We start from the raw sequence: 7252 nt of genomic DNA on the forward strand, positions 1-7252 counted from the left end.
AAGACCATGGTTCCCATGGGGGCGCTCCAACCAGGGCTGCCGTCCCCCGTTGCAATACCTGCAGGATATCATAAGATAGTCATAGATCTAAAAGACTGTTTTTTCTGTATCCCTTTACATCCGGAGGACAGAAAACGTTTCGCCTTTAGCCTCCCAGTTGTTAACTGCATAGGACCCTCCCCAAGATTTCAATGGAAGGTTTTGCCTCAGGGTATGGCAAACAGTCCTACCCTTTGTCAAAAATTTGTTGCCCAGGCCATTGATCCGTTTCGCCTTACACATCCCGACCTATACATTGTCCATTATATGGATGATATTCTCCTGGCAGGCTCTGATATTGCCATCTTGCTTGATACCAGCCATAAATTAGTTGATGCTCTTCAAGATCTAGGACTACAGATTTCCCCAGAAAAGGTCCAATTACAGCCCCCTTTCCTCTTCTTAGGTTTCGAGTTACACCCCTCTAAGGTCCTTTCACAAAAGGTTGAATTGAGAAAGACTCTTTACAGACCCTCAATGATTTCCAACGCCTGTTAGGTGATATCAACTGGCTTCGCCCATATCTAAAGTTGACCACCGGAGATTTAAAGCCCCTCTTTGACATTCTCCGAGGAGATCCTGATCCCTCTTCTCCACGCACCCTGACGCCTGAGGCAGCCTCGGCCTTAAACTTAGTTGAAAAGGCCATTTTAAATCAAAATATCTCATACTATTCCCCTGCCTGTGCCCTGTGGCTACTAATTCTTCCCACAACCTTCACGCCTACGGGTGTCCTGTGGCAAAACAAACCCCTATATTGGCTTCATCTGCCAGCTACTCCTTCTAAGATACTCCCTGTCTACCCTTCTCTTATCGCACAAATACTTAAAATGGGGCGCGAAAGCTCCCTAAAGCTTTTTAACAAAGACCCTGACATCATTGTTGTGCCCTATGAAGCAGCTCAGGTCAAATGGCTACTACAAACATCAGATGAATGGGCTGTCAATTGTATTTCATTTCAAGGAAAGATAGATAATCATTACCCTGCTGACAAACTCATACAATTCCTTAAAAACCAGGCTGTAGTTTTCCCTTCCCTGACCAAGAGCCGTCCTATTCCACAAGCTCCTTCTGTTTTCACAGATGGCTCCTCTTCAGGAATTGCTGCCTTTAGTATTAATGGACAGCTTACTAAGATCAGGACCGACTACTTGTCCGCACAGCTTGTAGAACTTTTTGCAGTTGTTCAAGTCTTCAAGACTCTCCCTAATAGTCCTTTTAATTTGTTCACCGATAGTGCTTATATAAGTCAATCAGTTCCCCTTCTGGAGACCGTCCCTTTTATTCGACCCTCCACTAATGCCTCCCCCTTATTCTCAGAACTCCAAAACCTCATCCTCGCCAGATCTCATCCCTTTTTTATAGGGCACATCTGTGCTCACTCAGGTCTCCCTGGCCCCCTAAGTACTGGTAATGATCTTGTTGATAGAGCCTCTCGAGAAGTTTCCAACCTTGTTATGGCTATATCTTCTACTGACCCCATTCAACAAGCTCAACAGGCTCATCAGATACACCACCTAAATGCCCGGACTCTTCGCCTTTTATTCTCCATTACTAGGGAACAGGCACGCCAAATAGTGCGCCAATGTCAGGGGTGTCTTACTCTACTACCTGAACCCCATCTTGGCGTCAATCCTCGCGGCCTTACTCCTGGAGAACTGTGGCAAATGGATGTTACTCATTTCAGCCCTTTTGGTAAACTGAAATATATACATGTTTCTATAGATACCTTCAGTGGCTTTCTCTGTGCAACCCTACAGTCTGGAGAAGCCACCAAACATGTTATCAGTCATATGATTTCATGCCTTGCCTTTCTACCATTACCTAAAACTCTCAAGACTGATAACGGCCCAGGCTACACCAGTACTTCCTTTAAACAATTTTGTGCTCAACTAAATATCAAACATATTACAGGCATTCCGTACAACCCCCAGGGCCAGGGCATTGTTGAAAGAGCACACCAGACTTTGAAGAATATGCTTACAAAACTTCAACACTCCAAAGGTATCCTATACCCCCCACACAACAATAATAAGACCTTGCTAAATCATGCCCTTTTTGTCCTTAATTTCCTGACACTCGACAATGATGGAAAGTCTGCAGCCGACCGATTTTGGCACCCTACTACTGCAAACTCTTATGCACAAGCCCTGTGGAAAGATCCTCTGACATCAAAATGGAATGGTCCCGACCCCGTCCTTATCTGGGGCAAGGGACATGCATGTATCTATGATTCTAAAACACAAAATGCCCGATGGCTGCCTGGGAGGCTAATAAAACTCATCGACCCACCAGGGGAACTGCCCCCTGAGAAAAATGTATAAATGTGTTCTTTTCCAGGTACTTTACAAAAATGTCTCCATTCTCTGCGATATGGCTCGCCATCTTTGGGGCACTCCAAACCGTAAGCGCCTCCTCAAGCTACACACTCTACAACTTCACCTGGATCATCAGAAATCAGACCAGGTTGACAATGCAATCAAAAGACCGTTAGAAGTCCATTACCATCGCCTTGCCTCCCAGGAGCCGGTTGACAGCTACAATCAAGAACCGCCCACCGCGCCTGTTGGTCTGCAATTCTCCTTCCTCGATGAAGAAATGAACCTTCCCTGGTATAGCAGAATATGGCGCTTTATCCGTAGGACCTAGCTCCCGCCCTTCGGGGACGGCCTGGTAACTGGAGAGAGGCCCGCCTCTTCCGATATAAAACAAGAGGCCTGGGCACCGAGCTGAGTGCAACGTCTAATAGTGCAAGGGAAGGTCCTTACCTGACCTGCTCCAGAATTCCCTGAGAGCATGCCTGGCTACCTAGAGGTTAGCTGACATCACTCTGCCACTCCCAGCCTTCGGGAGGAGTCAGGCCACTGCTCCCTCACTCGGTTAAAGCTCACCCCCAAGACGCAGAGGCTGGTAGTCAAAGACGGGTAAGAATCCCTCAGGGCTGGGACCAACCTAAGACAGGGCATGATTGCATGACTTTCATGTGCCGATGACGGGTAAGGCCCAGACTGGTGAGGGGTCGCCTAAGACAGGCACAGTCTATCTGCGCCTCAGCAAAAAAGGCTTTGGCATTTTAAGAAGAAAAAAAGGGGGAGATGTCAGGAGCCATCTTAAGACTAGAGGTCCGCCATTATAAATTACCAGGAAGGTCACGTAGCCAGAAAGAACTTGTTCTTCTTTTTGCATAAGTCACTCAGCACCTTCTAACTAAGCAACGGGAAGCCGCAATAACCGCAGGACAGAACGACGCTGATACCAGCTGGCCAATCAGATCATGCCATATACTCCTCTTTCCCTAATCAGCCCTACCCCTTTCTCTTATTTCCTGTATAAAAGCAACTGCTGCTCAGAATAAAATTTGAGGCTTGATCAGAATACTGTCTTGCCTCCACTCTTTTCTCTCGTCCGTGTTACCCCTCTTTTCTTTAGGTTGGGTTCTCCTCGGTTCCCCCACCAAATAACCGGTCCCGCGGGCGGGACAAATTCCAAGCTCCAGCTCATTTCTTATTTTGGGAAAATATTCATCTACTATTTGTCTGAAAATGCCTTCCAATCCCTGCTCCTCTTCCTCTCCTTTGATAATGCCCATTATCCTTCTGTTTCCTCTTCTGATGATATCAGCTAGTTCTCAAATTTCTCTTTCATTATTTTTCATTCTTCGGTTTCTCTCTTCTTCCTTCTGGTTTATTTATAGTTTTCTATCTTCTATATCACTGATTCTTTCTTCCATTTGGTAGACTCTCTTTCCCCAGTTTGCTATTTCTTTTTTCAACTCTTGCAGTATGTTCTTTATCTTCAGAAGTTCTATTTGGTTCTTTGTGAGGGTTTTAATCTCCTTGCTCTGCTCATCTAGGTGTTTTTTCAGTTCCTGAAATTATTGATATGACTCATTTCAGAATTCACTGAATGTTTTCAGATGTACCTTTCTGAATTCTCTGTCATTTAAATTGCATATTTCTATATCTATATGTTTATTTTCTGGAGATTTTTCTCTTTCTTTCTGAGATACCATATTACCTTGGTTGTTCATGCTGTTTAATGCACTATTACTCCACCTGGGTATTAATGGAAGTGTATTCTGCTTTTTTTTCCAGAAAGAAGATGTATTATATAAAGATCTCTCTTTACCACACTGCAAAGAAGACACCTTTTTTGTTTCTTTGTTTTTGTTTCCAGTAGGTGGTGTTTAAGCCTCTTGGTTCTCTGCTTTATATAAAGCCTTAAAAATCTTTTTTTGTGTTCTGGTGGATATTTAATCACATTTGCTACCCTAAGTTTCAGTTTCTGTCAGTGTTAGCAACAGTTTCAGTAGAGTTTGCTCGGATTTCCCTGCTCTCTGTGGTTTTTGGTCTTGAAGGGTATGGGGGGAGGGGCTCTCTGGATTGGGGGTTAGGGGCTGTGGCTCAGCCTTTGTTTTGCAACTGCAGCCAGTAAAAATCAACTTTTGTTTTTCTGCCATTCCACTTCTCTGCCTTCTGCCCCAATGACTGGGCCCTGCACCCAGCTGCTGGGAGATCACAGCTTTCCCAGGCAGGGCTTCTCAGGGAAGTTGCTGCACCTTCTCCCCTCTCTCTTCTCCTGCAGGAAGCTCTTGGGGCTAGAGAGTTAGCTTCTTTGTTTTTCCAAGTCCACCACCCGATACCCAGATGTCTGGCTCAGGACTTCTTTCATCTTAAAAATCATTGAAGACCTCTAAGAGTTTTTGTTTATATAAATTACATCTATAAATATTTACCATATTCATAATTAAATTGAGGAATGTTTTAAATTTGTATTAATTCATCTTAAAGCCACAATGATAAACCTATTACACAATAACAAATATCATATTTTACTAAAAAATAACTATGTTTTCAAAAATGTAAAAAGAATGGTGGTATTTCACATTTTTGAAAATCACATTACTTAATGTCTAGCTTAGTAGAACACAACTGGAATCTTGTTTCTATCTTTTCACTTAGTCTGTTGTGAGATGTTGCTTTGGTTGAAGTCTGCACAAATCTCAGCTTTTCTCAGGCATGTGGATGGGAATGGGGACATTGTGGACACCTGAAAGTGTCTCAGAGACACCCTGAAAACTGTTAAAATAAGGGTGCATGATAAATTTAATAAACCACAGCTAATATCATTATTACTATTATCATTTTTAAATATACCTATTGAATGTGAATGTCCTGACAGAGAACTAGATCAAATCCATCTCAGAAAGAGAGTGTTTGGTGTGAACCATGCCCTCCCTTAGTAATTCTGCTTAGCAAGGGCAGGTTGCTCATCTGGGAGCAAAATTCTGGCTAATCCATGAAGCTTGATGTTTTATTTTCCGTTATAGAGTGACAGAGGGTGCACCTGTTTCTGGATTGAAACAGGCTATGGAGAACGGCCTTGGATGCCACAGTGAGTCCAGTCAGATAGGCAACTGACATATGTAAGCAACACAGCCACATCTCAATATTCTGAAACCCATGTCTACTTGCAGGTCTAAGGATCATCTCAGCTGGTGGGCAGAGCATGTCCACCAGGAAACCCTGAGCCACTGCCCACTGGTGGAGAGAATCGACAGTGGTCCACATACAATCAGCAGAAACACTACAAGCAAGATGTCACTGTGAACTGGAAGATACTAATTTATCTTGAACAATTTGATTGTTTTGGGAAAGTATTGGAAACCACTAAGAGATCAAGGTGGATGAGGGTTGAGTACTCACAGCCTTTGTTAGTAAGCAGGCCCAGGAGACTCTCAGCTCCAGTTTTTCTAGTGTTATGAAAACATCTTGGATAAAAATTTCACCTGAGACAAATACAACTATATCCCAACGCGAGGATATGGTGCATCAGCTACAAGATGTCCAGTGACTAAGAATCCCCCACTCAGTTACTGGACCAGGGCCATTCAGAACCATTTAAAGGCCTCTGGGACTCTAGTTTTGCAAACCATATCCATGCAAAGGCAGGGGATGGTCTCCACAATCTAGCTTTCTTAAACACCAATGAGAGTACCTTCCTCACATCCAGTGTGTTAGTTAGCAAAGCTGCTATCCTTGGGAGTCTCCTCTAAAGGGTGAATTCTGGTTCCATGCTGGCATATCCTGGGAGAGTGGCTCTGACCAGGGTGAGTTACTAAATTATCTGTCCCTAAAGAAAACATGGAAACTAGGACACATACTCACTTAGATCATACTGTCTGCACCCAAGTATTTAAAGTAACTAATGGCCCTCATATTACCTAAAGCCCTGCAGGAAGGCTGATGAATCAAACTGTCTAAAATGAGGTGAAGGCAGAACCCAGCTGTTCACACTGAGGATCCCGGAGATAAGCAGGAGCCTTTTTAATCATGAAAGCACATGCCAGAAGGAAAGAGCTCTTGCTCTGCAAACTAAAATTCAAGCAGCACCAGGGCCCCCGATTTGAGTCACCCTCAGAGGGAGAGGTGTGAAGCCAACCCCAGTGAGCACAGGGAAGATGTGGAGGACAGGTGGGTCTCTGGCCCTGAAGCCTGTCATGTTCTTCTCATCTGGGAGGCACATGGACAGGTCACCCTGGGTGCAGGGTGCTGTGCCTGCCTTCTGTCTCACAAGCAATAGATGCTCCTGGAGGAAGGCAGAGTGTTTGCATAGAATGTGAGACATCGTCTGTGTTGCAGGTTCCCAGAAAAACAGAATAAAGGAAGTATACTATTTATTTTCATGAATCTTATGTTAAGGATAGTATTTTTCTTCTGATAATGACTTTTTCCTACTATTCATGTTAAATATACTTTCTTTTATGAATTGATGGTACAAATATAGGAAATCCTCTGAGATAATGTGGGTTCGGGTCCAGACCACTCCAATAAAGTGAATATCACAATATAGCAAGTAACAAATTTTGTATTTTCCTATTATTTATAAAAGATATGTTTATACCATATTGTAGATTATTAAGTGTGCAATAACATTATGTCTCAAAAAATAATGTCATACCTAATTTTAAAATATTTTATTGCTAAAAATTGCTAGCCATCATCTGAGCCTTCGGTGAGTCATATTTTTGTGCTGGTGGAGGGTCTTGCCTATATGTTGATAGCTGCTGACTAATCAGGGTTATGGTTGCTTAAGGTTGGGGTGACTATTGAAATTTGTTAAAACTGGACAACAGTAAAGTCTGCTATGTCAGTTGACTCCTCATTTCACAATTTCTTTGTAGCATGCAATACTGATTGATAGCACTTTATCC

The sequence above is a fragment of the Rousettus aegyptiacus genome, unplaced genomic scaffold (assembly GCF_014176215.1).
Source record: "Rousettus aegyptiacus isolate mRouAeg1 unplaced genomic scaffold, mRouAeg1.p scaffold_m13_p_12, whole genome shotgun sequence".
Classification (NCBI taxonomy): domain Eukaryota; kingdom Metazoa; phylum Chordata; class Mammalia; order Chiroptera; family Pteropodidae; genus Rousettus; species Rousettus aegyptiacus.